Raw genomic sequence first — 17947 nt, forward strand, 5'->3', positions numbered from 1 at the left:
TGACAGAACGAGGAGTAATGGTCTCAAGTTGCAATGGGGGAGGTTTAGATTGGATATTAGGAAAAACTTTTTCACTAAGAGGGTGGTGAAACACTGGAATGCGTTACCTAGGGAGGTGGTAGAATCTCCTTCCTTAGAGGTTTTTAAGGTCAGGCTTGACAAAGCCCTGGCTGGGATGATTTAACTGGGACTTGGTCCTGCTTTGAGCAGGGGGTTGGACTAGATGACCTTCTGGGGTCCCTTCCAACCCTGATATTCTATGATTCTATGAATTAGACACCCATGGCTGTCCTGTGCCAGTTGACTTAGGCTCAGACTAGGATGCTGTTTGTTTGTGATGCAGATGTTAGGACTCGGGTTGCAGCCTGAGCTCTGGGACCCTCCCACCTCTACATCACAATTAAACAACCTCTTAGCCCAAGCCCTGCAGGCTCGACTCAGCTGGCACAGGCCAGCCACAGGTATCTAACTGCAGTGTGGACATATACTTAGAATACTAAAAATAGATGCTGGCCTTTAGAAATAACTGTACCATCAATTTAAAACCAAGAGCTAACTCCATGGGCCATGTAACAGCAGTGGTTAAAATGGATCTCCTTTGCAGTGTGTTCCAAGGCCCCAACTTTGCATAGTCCCTCTCAGTCTTGTACTCTAGTTCTGATGCAATTTGAACCCTTGCTCTGCAAAAGCAGAATCAGTAAGAGGGAAGTTTGTTTCCTAAATCTAAAGCATTCCCTTCACTGTTCTTCCACAAGCTAGACATTGGCAGTTTGCTGCCTCCTGGGGGAGTTACAAAGGAAGTTTGGCATGTCTGTATGAGACAGTGTGGTGGATTGATAGCAACATAACATAAGCTTGCTTTGTGTAAAAACAAGCATCTTGCATGCATACAATATACTGCAAGCTACAGACAAGAAATCCAGGATGTTGGATTTGTTTACATCCATTGATCCATGCATAGGATCAGACAATGCTGGCAGACCAAATTTTAAGTCTGAATCATCCTTCTACAAATGTAGTCTCTGATCCCCTCTGTGATCAAGGGATGCAGTTGCCCTTTCATGTGATAGAAAGGAGGGGAGGATATTTCAAATCTCAATTTCTGTAGGGTTTTTTCTCTGTGGCTGCCTTGAAATTTATTTTCATGTTCTCAGAACAGACCCAGGTATTTCTGCAATCTCTTGGGTGTAGTAATGTGGTAAGAATATTTGAGTGAGGTGATCAAATAAATCATCTACATTTTTTACATGTGTTAAATACTAATTTAGTTTTCAACTGTTATTCTTAAATATAGGGGCAGATCCTGAGCTAGTGTCAAACTGGCATGGGTCCATGGACTACAGCATTGCCTATTCACAAGAGCGGTATTGCTTTAACCACACTGGTATAGTTAAAGTGATCCAACTTGTAGGATGGATGCAGTTTACCAGTATAAATGTCTCTGCAGGAATAAATTATACCAGTATATCTTTATACCAGTGTAACTACAGCCACACTAGAGGGTGTAGTAGTAGAAATATGGTTGGTTTAAAAAAATCAGACCCCAAAATGGCAGTTATACTTGTATGAAAACTGTGTTTAGGACACCAGTTATGGATGTGGCTGACAATGGGGCATTTCTGATGTGAAGCAGTACAACCAAGTTTCAGAAATCATTTACAATTAGCTTGGACAGAGCACTCAAAGATATGCTGTAGGTAACAATCCTGCACTGATCCCTAGTGGATGTGACTTGTTTTCTGCTTCTAATTTCTGATACAATTCACTGAAAAATTATGAAAAGGTTATTTTTGTTACTGGCAAAATAGTCCCAAACCTTCTTATACACTGTACTCCTATTGGCATCATGGTGCCCCCACACCACCATTCAGCATATAACATGTTGGCTTGGTCTATCCTTAAAATGTATATCGACACAGCACTGTTGGTCAGTAGTATGGGAAAAAAAACCCACACCTCTCACTGATGTAGTTATGCTGACAAACCTGCCAGTGTAGACCCAGTTGTGCTGACAGAGAGCTTTTGTCAGCATAGCTAATGTCATTTTGTGCCAACAGAACAACCTCCTTCTGTCAGTGTAGGCTGCATCTACACTAGGAGTCTATGCTGGCATATTTCAGAGTAGCAGCCGTGTTAGTCTGTATTCGCAAAAAGAAAAGGAGTACTTGTGGCACCTTAGAGACTAACAAATTTATTTGAGCATAAGCTTTCATGAGCTACAGCTCACATAGGCTCTCTACTGTAGACATAGCAATAGGAAGAGCCCTGAGATGCTTACAATCTGACAAGACAAAGGGTGGGAGAGGTGAAGTGACAGTCAAACCTTTTGATAGCTGGATTAGTGACATGAGCCCAGTCTTGCTGTTTGTGCCCCCAAAACTCCCATGGATGCCAATGAGTGAGGGCATAAGGAATGAAGGGCTGGATCCAAACTCAATTACTGTATATATTTGCTTTACAATCCTGCCCTCTCTCCATCCCTGCTGCATAAGCTTTATAGAAGGAGTAGATAAGAAAAAAGAATGGAAACCTAACCAAGTCAGAACTAACATTATAGAGAAACTTGCATGGAGAGATAATTAAAGAAAGATAATTAATGTGACAAAAGTCATTAGCAGAGCTGCAGCAATCAGAGGGCAGGAAAATGGCTGAAACAATAGAGAATGAGAACAGAGAAACAGAAGGAAATTAGAGTGGAAAGAAGCCACACCGATGACAGCAGAGATGGGACGATTTGCTAAATGAGAATCTGAAACCGATTTTGGAACAACTCAGAATTAGGAGGAAGGGTTTGGGGTTTGGTTAAGGCAGAGATGGAAGTTTGGGCCCAGATATGGGTTTGCCTTCTGAAGTTTCAGGATGACTGGATCTAGAGTTTGGATTCATGGTTATCTTCAGGTGACATCATAAAGATTCAGTGGGAAAGGTGCACACAGAAGGTAGACAGTTTCTAATGAAGGGAGCTTGTTGACTGGTAGGGTGTGAACATGGCTACACATACTGATGAAGGGGGCCATGGGCAAATTCCTGCCCTGTCTAACAGAAGTTGGTCCAATAAAAGAGATCTCGCCCACCTTGCCTTGTCCATATGTATTGAGATAATGAGGCTGCAAATGCTGCAGACTGAAGTTTCCATCCCAAAATTTACCTATTTCATTCAGATCACATAAGTGATTGTGGAAATTCAACACATTGTCCAGCTGCAAAACTTTCTTTGAACCAAACTGAAAAGTTTGTTCTAAGCTACTTGAGATGGGGAAAGCCAGGGAGGACTTTTAAATCTATCCTCATCATGGGAGCCAGGTGAAGCTAAAGGACTTTCTCCCTGTATGAAGCCATCTCTGCTTCTTCCCAGCACTACATCTGGTGTAGGAGGACAATGAAGAAAAATCTTGCAGCCTAAACATGGGGGACCATGTGAAGTTGATAATGAATCTCATTATGGATGAAGATTGGGTCCAGAGCACACTGGGTCCCAGCTGAGACCTAAATGAATGTGAGGCGGCTGGCAGCATTCTCACCTCCGCTGCAAATTATTCCCCCAAGTTCTTGATGAACAACAGATGACTGGTAGCTGCCAAGGCATCACTGGAACACACAGCGGGGGGGCAGGAGAAAGAATATTGATCCAGTTACCGAACTGTGAGCAACCGGCAGGGTCTGCCTCTGCAAGAAGAGGGGATCAATACTAAAAATGACAGCTTGTCAGGAGTGACTTGGTGGCCCAATGAATTCATCTCCTTGCTGGTAATCAAGACTAAACTCCCCTTTTCCTAGGTTTTTAGGGAGGCAGCAATGATGCTTCCATTTTTCAATACAGGCATCTTTTGCCCGACTTTCTTCTCTACATGCAGCCTCCATAAAAGTGAATAGAAAGTTTATGGGATGGCTCGTAGGGGCAGATTGATTTAAATATGTAACTACAGCTTGATCAGTTGTTTCTCAGAGACTTGGCATACTTTTGCTTCACCAGGAATACAGGAACACAATTTACACAGCTCAATTACCAGTTCAATTTCCTGCTGTAAGCATCTTTAGTCAACCAAAAGGTGACAGTATTCCATAGTAGCAGCTGACTGTACAGTGCGGTGTTTGGGGGCCATTGTTAGTGGAGAGATGCTGAAGTTGCAAGATTTGGGGCTCCTTTTGAAGAAATTAGTGGCTCTTTGGAAAAGAAAGCCCTTGACTAGCCAGTCAGTTTGTGGTCTTTATTATGAGATGCTCAGGACCCTTGTGTCCCTACTGTTCATTCCAGATTTGTATGTGGATGAAGAATTCACACGCAGATAACAGAAGCAAAATACAAGCCTACATTACCCATAAACCAAAATTACTGTGCCTCTTTATTTGCATTGGGGTAGCATCTCGATGCCCCAGACAAGGTTCCTGGCCCCATTTTGCCAGGCATTGTACACCCATGTAATAAAAAGAGCCACTGCCCCCAAAGTGTACAACCTCTGCATATGATGAGGCACTACAGCCGACTAGAACACACAAGGACAAGGCAACAGTGAAACAATTGTGAGTAGCATATTAAGCAGCAGTCCCAGCACGCCAACTGTCTAGCCAGCAGCCCTAAGAATGTATCTCTCTCCATCCATATTTAAAAAAAAAAAAAAAGGAACTTGAAGTTTATCTGAGATCTCAGCATTCAAGGCCCGTTCCCAAGAGATAGTGAGCTGACTTCTGTTCTGTACTTCTCAGGATCAGGCCCTAATGTAACACAGCCGTTTGCTGCACATTTATCTAGACTTTGCATATGCATACGCACCACTGGCACTACAACTGATCCTTCATTGCATAAAACCTATTGCCTTCCTGGCCATGTAGTGGGTCCTTTATCTTCCCACTGGGTGAGGGTAGCATTATGCACACCAATGACTCCGTGCAAAAGGGAAAGAGGCAAGGGACTCTAATACTGATTAGAGCTGGGCAATTCTTTTTTGGCAAATAGTAAATCTGCCAAAAAATGTATTTTTGGGGGAGGGGGGAGTCAGGAAAACTAGTCAGGAGTGCAGACTGAATTGGGGGAATAGTTACAGCTGACTTTTTTTTTTTTTTTTTTTTTTGGACCTTTCATTCTGACATGTTTCTACCCAATGTTTCCAAAGTGAGATGTTGTTGATTTGAAACTACCTTTGGAAAGTTAGTTGTGACTCAAATGAAATTTGGACTGGGGTGGGGGTGTCATTTTTCTCAAACTGAAAATATTCAGTTTGGGTTCAAAAACTAACCAAATTTCTGGAGGATTTTTCAGCTTTAACCCTCCCCACCCCCGGCCTGTTCACTCCTCTTTAGGACTGATGCTGTTTCAAGAGGCCAAACTTCCTTTGAACCAAAAGGACTCGCTTGCTTAAAACCAGATATTTGTCCAGCTTTAGCCCAGATGCATCATTTTGTTCCTTTGTTACATCTGAACATTTTTCTTCTCTGATGACTCAGCCAGGGCTTGATGCTAAATATTACATGTGACAGGCATGAGACTAGCGCCTTCTGGACCTCAGGACACTGGGTGTTGAAACTAGGTCTCTGCTATACACATCTGAAAGTACTCATGAGAAGACTCCTCTCTGCTGTCAGCTTTTTGAAGTGACCCATTCTGATACCCACACATGCAGCAAGAGTGACCTTAAGAGAACACATGGGTTTGGGAGGACACTGTGAAAGTGCAGGGGAATCTCAAGGTTAAGGTTTCATATGCAGCTGAGCAGAGCACAGAAGTAGCTTAGAGACAACAGTGATAACTGCATTGGAGGGTGCTCATCTGCACTTTCCTACATAGCTGTCACTGTTGTGAGGAGGGTAGTTGCAGAGAACAAAGGGCCTCCTCTATTTCAGGAGGTGGGGCTCTGAATCGCAAGGGGCGGAACAGCCTGACAGGCTAACACTTACAGCAGGCTGTCGTTGCTGTGTTATGTAATGTTTAAATACAAATAATTTCCGTGTTTAAATATAAGCTCTCTGTGCCTTAATAAGAACAACTTACGAAGCCTCGGTCACTCTGTCTAGCCTTGTCTATGACTAGAGAAGTTTGGCATTGTAATCCCCACTTTGTCCCTCCAACAGTTCTGTCACACACCCCCACATTAATGTACTAAAATGCTCCCCACAGCACTGGTTGGATTAGCCTTTCTTTGAGCAGGCACAGTGTGCTTCAGGTGTCTAGGGTGGATGCAGCCTACATGATTTTGCTGGGAGAATTCCTAATAGTCTTTCCTCTAAGATGCAAATTATTCCCGGACTGAGAATTAACTCTCCCACAGGCTCAGTGGGGGAGAGCTCAGACTGACTGCAACACAGCAGGGTGCCGCCCTCCTCCTCCCCCTGCCATATTGTTCAAAGGCAAAAATAGGGCTATGGGTGTGACCATGGTTTTCTAGATAATGAGCAGTAAGGAGATCTTTTTAAATGTCATCTCATTTATGTGCTACAGGAAGTGGTGTTGATGATATTTGTATGGACTGATATGCTATATACTATGGCTAAGATTCTCCAAAAAAACCAGGTGCCTAAAGTTAGGGTTTTTAAATCCCGCACTTAAGCTCCTAAACAAGTGGTCTGGTTTTCCACTGACTCCAGAGTTTTGCCTTAAAAAGTGAGCAAGTCAAACCCAGAAGTTGTTGTTGTTTTTAATCTTTATTCTCTTTGCCTTCTCTTCATCTTAGCTGTAACTGGAAGGCCAAGTTTCAACCTCTGGTGTGGGGAGGGGAGGGGATTTTTATTTTGGAGCTATAAAGTCCTAAAATAATATATAGGAAGCTGTGACCTTAACAAGAGCAGCAAGAGTAAGTACAGTGGGGCTATAAGTTTGGTTGGAGATGATTGCTAGCTGATTGGATGTTAGTCCATTCTGAGCTAGTGAATTGCCATATAATCTTGGGCAAGGCTTGAGTGGCATCTGTGTGCCAGTCCATAGAGCAGAAGCCTCATGTACCAGCACGTGCTCTGAGCTGCCCTAGGGGAACTAATTAGGAACACTGAGTTCATCACAATCATGACTAAAATTCATGGCTCTGAGCAATTTTTATATGAGCTAACTCCAAAAAGGTGCTGAGCACTCACCTCTCCCAGTAGGCCAGAGGCTGGCTTCAGCTACACCAGTGAAGACTTGGAGAAATATCTCGGCTGACTGCACGACCAAACAGCATTGTTGGCTTAACATCCTGTGTGGTCTTGACATTGATTTAATGAGCAGAGTTGTAGCAAAATGCTGCATAATCAGGTAGAGCCACTACTTGCTGTTTCAGTGGGCATGCATCTTGGAAGATAAGAGTCCATATTAGTCTGTATCAGTAAAAACCAAGAGTCCTTGTGGCACCTTGGAGACTAACAAATTTATTTGGGCATAAGCTTTCATGGGCTATAACCCCCTTCATCAGATGCATGGCATGGAAAATACAATAACAGGTATAAATATACAGCACATGAAACGAGCAAAAGGCCTGGTATGAGAAACATGCCAGAGAGCGTTCCTTTGGAGTAGGTGACTAAGTCACGGTCCTGAAAGCACTCCAGGCCAATAAGATGGAAGCGTCATGGGAGGGACCATTTATGGTCACCGAGCGCCTCGGAGATGTTAATTACATCATAGCATTCCCAGGCCCTACCCTAAAACCTAAAATATACCATGTTAATTCTCTAAAGCCCTTTTATTCCTGAGAAACCAAGGTTCTCCAGTTTATAGCCCAGGAGAGAGATAACACTTAGTGGCCTGAAGGAGTCTACTATGACAGAAAAAGCAACAGTGGCATGGGGGAGGTGAGCCTTTCCATGACCCTTGGGCATAAGCAGTGACAGCAAATCCAGGAGCTGGGCACCAGCTTCGTGCCAATGTTTTCATCCACCCCAAGATGGACAGAACGGGTGTACCACTCCATTGACACAGGTGATGCTCACCCAATTAGAGCCCAACCTACCGGATGGCTCCTAAAGCCAAAACCGTAATAGAAAGGGAGATCAAGACATGTTACAGATAGGTGTAATCCGCCCCTCTGAGAGTGCATGGGCCTCTCCAGTGGTTCTGGTTCCCAAACCAGATGGGGATTCCTGCTTTTGTGTGAGCTACCATAAGCTAAATGCTGTAATTCACCCAGAAAACTATCCAATGCCATGCACAGATGAGCTATTGGAGAAACTGGGACATGCCCAGTTCATCTCCACCTTAGACTTAACTAAGGGGTACTGGCAAGTGCTGCTAGATGACCCAGCCAAGGAAAGGTCAGCCTTCATTATCCATGTAGGGCTGTATGAATTTAATGTGCTCCCTTTCGGACTGCAAAGTGCACTCGCCACCTTCTGGAGAGGGTAGGTAACTTTCTGGCTGGATTTGGGGAATTTGCAGGTGCCTACCTCGATGTGGCTCTATTCTCAGATTCATGGGCAGAACACCTAGAACACCTCCAAGCTGTCTTCCAGTACATAAGGGAGGCAGGATTAACTGTTCAGGCCATAAAGTGTCAAATAGGCATAAACCAGGTAATGTATCTTGGACACCAGGTGAGTCAAGGTACTATCAACCCCCTATAGGCTAAGGTAAATGCTATCCAAAATTGGCCTGTCCCTAAGTCAAAGAAGCAGGTCTAATCCTTCTTGGGCTTGGCTGGGTATTTCTGATGATTTTGTACCAAACTACAGCCAAATTGCCACCCCGTTGACAGACCTGACCAGGAAAAAACAACCAAATGCAGTTTAGTGGACTGAAGTGTCAGGGAGCCTTTAACCATCTTAAGGCGACCCTTACGTCTGACCCTGTACTGAGGGCCCTGAACTTCAACCAACCGTTCATCGTAACCACAGATGCGTCCAAGCGTCGTGTGGGAGCTGTTTTAATGGAAGGACCAGATCAACAATTCCATCCTGTTGTGTTTCTCAGCAAAAAACTTTCTGAGAGGGAAAGCCAGTGGTCAGTCTCAGAAAAAAGAATGTAATGCCATTGTGTATGCTCTGGAGAAGCTACGCCCATATATTTGGGGACGATGGTTCCATCTGCAGACTGACCATCCTGCACTGAAGTGGCTTCACACAGTCAGAGACTAACAAAAAAAACTTCTTCGGTGGAGTTTAGCTCTCCAAGACTTTGATTTTAAAATACAACACATTTCAGGAGCCTCTAACAAAATGGCTGCACTTTCCTGGGAAGGTTTCCCAGAATCAGCAGCGTAAAAATGTCGCTGCATTCTAATCATTGTAGTCCTTGAAATGTAAAAATTACTCTTTAGTTCTTCATATAATTATTAGTGAAATGAGAGGTGCATGTATCTTAACTCTGTTTCCTAAACCTCCAGAAAGAAATCCCAGCTGGTGTGGACCTGACCTAAACCAGGCTGCCAGCACCATCTGTGATTTTTGGGGGGTATGTGATAACTGAAAGTCAGGGGGAGGTAGCTCCTTTATGGACACCCAGCCAGCCAGTTAGCTGTAAAATCTCTCTTGGTGTCTGTTGTCTGGTTGCTTTACCTGTAAACGGTTAACAAGCCCACAGGTAAAAGAAAAGGAGTGGGCACTTGACCAAAAGAGTGCCCACTGGGAAGGTAAACTTTTTAAAGTTGGGAAAAACTTTCCCTTTGTCTGTTCTCCAGAGAAGGAGACAGAGCAGCAATGCTATAAGCAGGAATGCTGTGTAAGGCTTGAACCAGGTCTGAAAATTCATCAGATCATACCTAGAATTACTTACTTGAAACCCCCCAAATATGTAAATTAGGAATGTTTAGCTAGGTGCAATCAGGTTTATTTCTTTATTTGGCTTGTGGATTTCCTCTGTGCTAACCCCAGATGTTTTTGTTTGCTTGTAACCTTTAAGCTAACCCCCAAGAAAGCTATTTTGGGTGCTTGCTTTTTGAAATTGCTCTTTTAAAATCTAGCAAAAGCCTAAGTTCCAGATGTTTTTTCCTTTGTTTTTAATAAAAAAAAAAAAAAAGGTAATTTTTAAGAACACGATTGGATTTTTGGATCTAAAGAGGTTTGTGCATTGTGTGATTAGCTGATAGCAACAGCTAATTTCCTTGGTTTTCTTTCTCAGCTCTTCCATGGAGGGAGGTTGAAAGGGCTTGAGCGTACCCCACAGGGAGGAATTCCCAAGTGCTCCTTCCTGGGTCCAAAGGGTATTTTTTGCATTTGGGCGGTGGCAGCATTTACCAAACCAAGGTCAGAGAAAAGCTGTAACCCTGGGTGTTTAATACAAGCCTGGAGGGGCAAGTATTAATATTTAATATCCTTGCAGGCCCCCACCTTCTGTACTCAAAGTTTTTGAGAAGAGCTACTAAAAGATAAAGGCAGCGTACTGTAATGACCTGGCCAGAAGTACTGGCCAATATTGAAATTATTCATGGTGCTGTGAAAATACATACCCCACTGCTCTCCCCTCTTCTGTACAGAATCAGAGTGGCTCAGCTGTTTGTCACATGCCTGACAATTGAAAGAGCAAGGAGTGCGTCTCCCTTAGTTCAAGGGGCTGGGGACTGCATTTGGAGTCATGGAATCCTGGCTTCAACCCCACTGTCCCTGCAAGTGTGCAGGAGAGAGAGACAGATAACCATGAACTCCTAACTAGCTCTAGATTTGTAACAAGATATTCTTCATGCCTGAGGGGGCCAGGTAGCCAGAATACCTGATGCAGAGACAGTATGAACTTGATCAAAAGCGGACTCAGTCCCTATTCATCATCATATAGTTGTAGCTATCAGGGCTCAGTAGAGGCAGCTAGGAAAACATTTGATTAGGGGGTGCTACACCTTGCCAGTTTTCTTCTCCCTGTTCCCTGCACAAAAAAGCTAGTAAGGTAAATAAGCTGCAAAATTCCCTATAACTTTTCTTAACAATGACTCATTTTGCATGATGCAGTGATTATATATAGATAGATTCACACACGCATAGAGTCCAAGAAGATTATTAAGACTATCATTATTTTCCCAAAGTACTTACAGTGCAAGGACCTTCTTAGTTTCGTTTAAGATGCTTTATGGAATCAGCAGCTATGTGTACATAAAGAACTGGTGTATTATAATATAGGAATCCATCAACAAAACCCGAGACACACAGACATGGCATTTGGTGCCTTTGTTTTAGAAGGTTAACTGCTAAAATGCTCGTGCTCCATAAAAGAAGCCTTCTTTCTCATTGATTTAGTCAAATGTTGAGAGAACAACATTACTACTTAATGTGAAACCAAGGAAGACTTTATCAGGAGCTTTTCTGCTCCATATGAAGTGTCACTGGATCTGTCTATTAAGGGCTCAAAGCAGACACATCTTCATTCTTTTCAGGGAATGGTTAGGTTCCAGCGCACAGAAATAATGCATTGTGTACAAACAGGAAGGTATATTTATTGGGCTCATAATAAGGTAACATTAAAAGCATCTGTTGGTCATGTTCCCCTGAGTACATTATTCAGTCAAGCAGAGGGAAGGTGCATTAGAGATGTCCTGCTTTACTGTAACTTCCAAAGTGGAATGGAGAAGTAAGTAAGCAAATAAGCTGTAGTTCCTGCTGTGTACACCAACTGATCCTTGATTATTCTGGGCCTCACTTTCAGACAAGACTAAACCTGTTGCAGGGAGCCATTGAACAAAACCGTAAACTCTTTGTATAATGGAAACCACTCCAAAGCCAGGGTGTGTGGCGGCATCCATAGTTCCAGCACCTATGACTTGTTACACAATTTTGTGGCTACCAGTATTTTATGCCTGCAGTGGATTGCGGGCTTAACCAATAGTAGTTAGGTGCCCAACTGACTAGCAGGTACAAGAGGTAGTTAGACCTCTAACTCCTAATACTTGCACCTATAGTTCATTTTGAGTGCAGAGATGTGCCTGTGAAAAGAGAGGCTGGATTGAGGCCCTGCTGAAAATCAGGCTGCTAGGAGTGGATGCCAGCACTGGAAAGCTAGCCAGGATCTATGTACAGCATTGCATAGTGCACTAGGTGCATTATGTAAGGCATTTGCTATTCTAAGCATAGAGTATAAGGTGTTAGTTTTGACCTACCGAGCCCTAAACTGCATGCCACGCCACGCCATGCCACCCTCCTCCAACCCAAGGCACTATCTCTCTCCTGCTGCAGTTGCAATCTACAGTGGCATCGAAGCTGGCTCTCCCTCTCTATAAAGGAGAGGGGTGGCTGACAGGACATTCTCCATAAAGTCCCCTCTCCTGTGGAATGCTCCCTCTTTTGGCCCAGAAGAGCTGGAATCTGTGGAGCTCTGGGACATGGTGCAAAGCCCATCTCTTTGATCAGTCATTCAAGGAGGGCTGAGGCTGTTGTGGGTAGGATTTGTGTAGGTCTGATAGGAAATTCCTACATGATAGTGAAGAAAATACTAATGCTGTTGTGCTTTTAATGTGTTTTTAAAGTAAATAAAATCAGAAAGCAGCAGGTATTGGGCACTGCTGTAGGCAGGATACTGGATCTGATGGACCATTGATCTAAGCTGGGTTTGTAGAGCAAAATGTGTGCTGTGGGGTGCCAGGGTATCCAGTCGCTTCCGTACAAATTGTTTTGCAATCTCTCTCCCTGCAAGTGTATTTGTATGCACCATTCTCCTCCCAGGAAGGCTTGCACAGCTTGTCCTATTATCTACTTGATTAATAAGGGAACTTTGTAATTAAAGCTGAAAGACAGACTCTTGGCCCATCAAATAAAACAACAACAAAAAAAGAAAGTCCAATTTTATAGCCTGGCAGAATGTTTGTTCCAGTGAAGTTTGCATTTTCTGTGGCAGGTCAAAGAGCTGTCAATAGGACATGCACACTAATTAAGGGAATGCAGCACTGGCTGGCCAGTGACCAAAAAATGCAGTTACCATTGAGTGAAACAGAGAGAGATGAAGCTTATCATATAGGCATCATAATTAGCATTTTATGAATGGAAATCAGTTTAGATTGCAACCTCTTTGGGGGCACATACTGCCATTTACTATGTTTATCCAGCACCAGGAACAATAGGACACCAGTCTGGCTGGCCCATAGATGCTACTGCCATGAATTCTGTGGCACACAGCATTGAAGGTAGGCCATAGAACGTCTCATATCTAGGTCATGAGTTTCAGTCTACAGCAGGCAAGTAGCAGTTAAATTTGTTACCAGTCAATGGCTGTTTTGTGTCTGTGAATTTAATGAAGCTGTAGTATTGGGAACTGTGCTTTTAAGGGCTGAGCTTCCCAGACAGTGTCTGGGAAGGGCACTGTGATGCTCTTGTCCTCATGCCCAGCCAGTTTGAAGTGGGAAATGAAAATAGAATAAAGGGATCTCTTGGCTTATGCAAACACTAGAAGCACTGAGTGATCACTGAACACTACAGGATCCACATGGACTTAAATTAGCTGAGGGTCTGGGCCAATAAATTCACATGAAAAGCAAATATCCTCATGATGTTATGTGTATCCCCATGATCATGGGAGCACATCATCTAGCCAAAGAAAACACCTCTAAGCAATTTTAATGTTCTTCATTATGGCTTGTTTCTTCCACTGCGACAGGAGACTTTCCCACACCCCTCTGCAATGAGTTCGGATGCCACCATTGCAGTAAACAGGCTAATAGCATAGGGGCCTGGGCAGCTTTGTGAGTCTCAAGATGCCAGTAGCAGCTTGGTCCTCTTGCCTTTGTCACCCTTAGGAGTGAAAATATCAGCCAAAATCACCACTGCCTGTGCAACAAGTGCTGGGATTCATTGCTCTGCTCCTATACCTGTTCCCAGGAAGAGGCACCCAGCGTCTATAGTTTCCATGCAACAGCACCCCCTCCACCTCCCCCCAGGCCGTTCTTATCGTGGTTGGAGCTGCAAAACAGTGCTGTAACGGCTGCTCCAAAGCTAAAGTGACAATTGACATTTCTTGTTAAAGGTATTTAGGGTGATACTAAGGGAGTTTGGAGACTTATCTTTCCCCCCTCCACTGTGACTGGAAATCTAATGGTGTAGCTGTCTGTTTCAATAAGCAGCTTCTGGGTGGTGGCCTTGAGTGGTGCGCCTTCCATGTCTGACCCTGATCGGGAGGAGAAAGAAGAGCTCTAGCAAGGATATATTCTGTAAGCTCCTCCATGGCCTCAGACTGTGAATGCTGGGTTTGGAGGGGCCATCTGAACGTGACCACAGAGACCGAGACTGGAGAGAGCACTTGCTTCAAGGGAGGCAAAAGGACCAAGACGTATATCGGGAAATGCACCAGGACATCATGAGTTTGTTCAGGCAACAAACTCAGATGTTGCAGAGCTTTATTGACTACACGCCCAAGGACCTTGGACTCGGTAGCCTTGCCCATCCCTAGAGAACTTCTGATTGCATCTCCCTACATCCCCCAACATACCAGGTGCAGCATGGTGTACAGCCTTAGCCCTACCACTCCATGACTGACAACATGGAGAACAATAGCTACACACACACTCGCCTGTGAAAACCACAGGTTGCTGTATATGTGGGGGAGGGATAGCTCAGTGGTTTGAGCATTAGCTTACTAAACCCAGGGTTGTGAGTTCAATCCTTGAGGGGGCCATTTAGGGATTTGGGGCAAAAATTGGGGATTGGTCCTGCTTTGAGCAGGGGGTTGGACTAGATGATCTCCTGAGGTCCCTTCCAACCCTGATATTCTATGAGTCTATGTAGCAACAACCTATAACATTATAGTAGGTTTTAGGCTCATGGATATAAATGGTCACTATTGACTTACATTTTTACTTGGGGTTTTCAAGTATGGTTCACCCTGTTACACTATCAGTAAAAGTTTTTTAACCTGGTGAGTTTGTTGTCTGTTTCTTCGCACACAATAAAGTTCTATTTTTTTTTAAATTCAGAGTGTCTTCATTAATTTCCACCAAGCATTACAGAGTTCATAGCAGGAGGCAAAGACCCACAAATATTTAATCTCAGTAAGTACACATGCAAGATACTTCCATAAAACTTCAGACAACACTATTGGGGCTACATTCAAATAGTCTTTGAAGGTTTTCCTCAGCAACATAGCTCCGCACCGGGCTCTTCTAATAGCCCTTGTGTCTGTCTGTTCAAATTCAGCGGCAGACGGTCCACTTTGTCCCTCCACCCTGGCGGCAGCTTTCCCCCCTTTGCCTCACAGCTATTATGCAGTACACCTCATGCAGCTATAGCCATGGGGATGTTTTTCTCACTGAGCTCTAATCTAGTGAGCAAACAGTGCCAGCATCCCTTCACTCTACCAAAAGCACATTCAACCCTCATTCTGCCCCTGTTGAGGTTGTAGGTGAATCTTTCCTTGGTACTGTTGAGGAAGCCAGTGTATGGTGTCATGAGCCAGGTGAGCAAGGGATAGGCTGGGTCCCTGGGAATTGCTACTGGCATTTACTCATCGCCGGGGTAATCTGCTGGTCAGGGAAGAATGTCTCTGCTTGCAGTTTTTTGAGAAATCCTAAGCATCATACCCATTTCCTGAGCAGCCCACATGGATCATCCCTGTTGATCCACTAGTGCTTGTGTAACCATGGAAAAGTCTCCCTTGCTGTTGATGTACTGAGTAGCAAGGTGGGCTGGTGCCAGAATAGGACATGTATGCTGTCTATCATGCCACTGCAGTTTGGGAACCCCATTGCTGCAAATTCATTCATTATTTCTTGTACGTTACAGGGAGTCACAGCCCTGAGCAGCAGGAGACACTTAATGCCCATGTACACTTGGATAACATTCCCCCCTTTCCCCCCAGCCATGGATTTTTCAACTCCAAACCGATTGCCCACTGACCGATAGCAGTCCAGCAGTGCAAGCTTCAAGAGTGTGATTGCCACTTTCTCCTTCACTGTCAATGCAGCTCTCATTTTGGTGCTCCCTGTACTGGAGATCTGGGGTGAGCTCAGCACACAGATCCAGGAATGTGGCCTTTTGCATCCAAAAGTTCTACAGCCACTGCTTGTCACCCCAAGCCTGTATTATGATGGAATCCCACCAACCAGTGCTTGCTTCTCAGGCCTGCAAGTGGCAATCCACTCTATGGAGCTGCTCCATGAATGCCAGCAGCAATCTGGCATTTTTCTTCCACTGTGTGCATCAACATTCAGTTATTGTGCTTGCATATCTTTCTCATCCTAATCCCGATTGAAGTACTACTCAGTCAAGCTCTGCAAACACAGGAGAATCATGTGTCCTGTATTAGCAACACTCATGAGAATTGTGCTGAGTTCTGCAGGATCCACTCTTGTGTCAGAGAGATGGTGGAGACTGAAAAGCATCACCTGGGACTGTAGAAGTTTAAAAAAATTATGGGATGTGAAAAATATTATGGGATGGAGAAAGTAGCAAGGGGAGAAATCCCTGGCTTCCCGAAATCCCACAGTGAATTGCTGTTATCCCACAAAACTGCAAAAATGTCCGACACTGCATTGAGCCAGATGGTGGCATGGAGCACACTGGGATACCTACCTGTGGTACGCTACATTGTACGTTGATGCAGCCACTCCTGGTGAGTATATGCAGTGCCGATGCAAGCACCCAAGTGTGCAGGTGCCCAATCCATATAAAAACATCGATGCTGGAAGCCAATGTAACTTGCATTGACCAAATTTTGTCATGTAGCCATGGCAGCAAAGAGAGCAAAGCTTTTCCGTTTGTGAGGAATTAAACTTATCTAAATTAAATGCAGGATCGCTAATGAAACAATAATATTTATTACACGCTTCATCACCTCCCCATGGTTAAATATAATTGAGTTATGTTCTGACTAACTGCAACCAGCATGTTAAGAACACGGCAAAGCTGCCCCTTCTCCCAATGGTTCTGCAAGGCACACCAGCCACAGTTAATTAAATAAACAGTTGGAAACGTCTTTTAATCAGCAAATAACAATCCATGGCTCTTGCACTTATTAATAAGGAAAAATGCAATTAATTGAAATCCTGGAATTATTGGGCCAGAGTCTGGTCTCAATGACACCTGGGTAAATGCAGAACAAATCCATTGGGCTGATGCTTCAGTCCTGCTCCTGGCATCCTTTACATGTGTGCAAAGGGGTTGTAACCATATCCAATCAATAGTGCTGGGTATTTCACATTGCTGCTCCTTTGTGCCACTTTGCCAGTGGAAAGGGGCTGTAAACACATCAGAGCTGGTAACTGGGGAATTTCCCAGGGTAACGAGAATCCATGGGGGGTGCAGAGCCCGTGTAGTGCCTTTCTTCCTCACCTCAGTACAAGAGCATGGCCAGATGATAGGGTGTATGACTGCTGCAGTCTGGCTATTTCCCAGAACAACTCCCTGGGGCCACAGGTGCTGGTCACAAGTTAGAGTAGCAGCTGGAAGCAGGAGGGGAGAAAGAGATGTGTCAATGTGGCTCCTGGCTGGCCCCAGAACAGAGGGAACTCAGAAGAGGAATAAAACCACCTTCCCCACCTCTATTCCTGCTTTAAGAGCAGATAGTCACCTTTTCCATCTACTGGCAGACAGACTAAATGCCTGTGGCCAGCCCCCATGCCTGCAGCCAGCCTCCTAGGCCCTGTTCAACAATCCACGTTGGTAATGGGATTCTTCCACAAATTTCTTATACAAGCCCTTTAAGACCTGGCTGCTTTGTTTCCAGTGCCAATCACATTGTTCTCACAGATACTGCCCCCTTCCCTGCCCCCCTTCAGAGAGGGGAAGGGTTGTGGTCAGACAGGTAATCGCCAATTCATATTTCAGAAAGTGCCCTTGGCTGGTGGTCTTTAAAAGTTAATGGGCTGGTTGTGGGTGTCCATTGTATCTCCAATGTAGCGCTATTCACAGGTTGACAGTTCTTAGTCCTCTCAACCCAGGCACATCTCTGTGACCCACACCCAGGCCACTCAGCACTTATTCCCCTGCTCCCCAGCACGTGATTTCCTATATACTTCAAAGAGAGATGCAGACAGTGATATCACTGTATTTACAAAAAGAAAAGGAGGACTTGTGGCACCTTAGAGACTAACAAATTTATTTGAGCATAAGCTTTGGTGAGCTACAGTTTACTTCATTGGAT

Source organism: Dermochelys coriacea, chromosome 7, assembly GCF_009764565.3.
Source record: "Dermochelys coriacea isolate rDerCor1 chromosome 7, rDerCor1.pri.v4, whole genome shotgun sequence".
Classification (NCBI taxonomy): Eukaryota; Metazoa; Chordata; order Testudines; family Dermochelyidae; genus Dermochelys; species Dermochelys coriacea.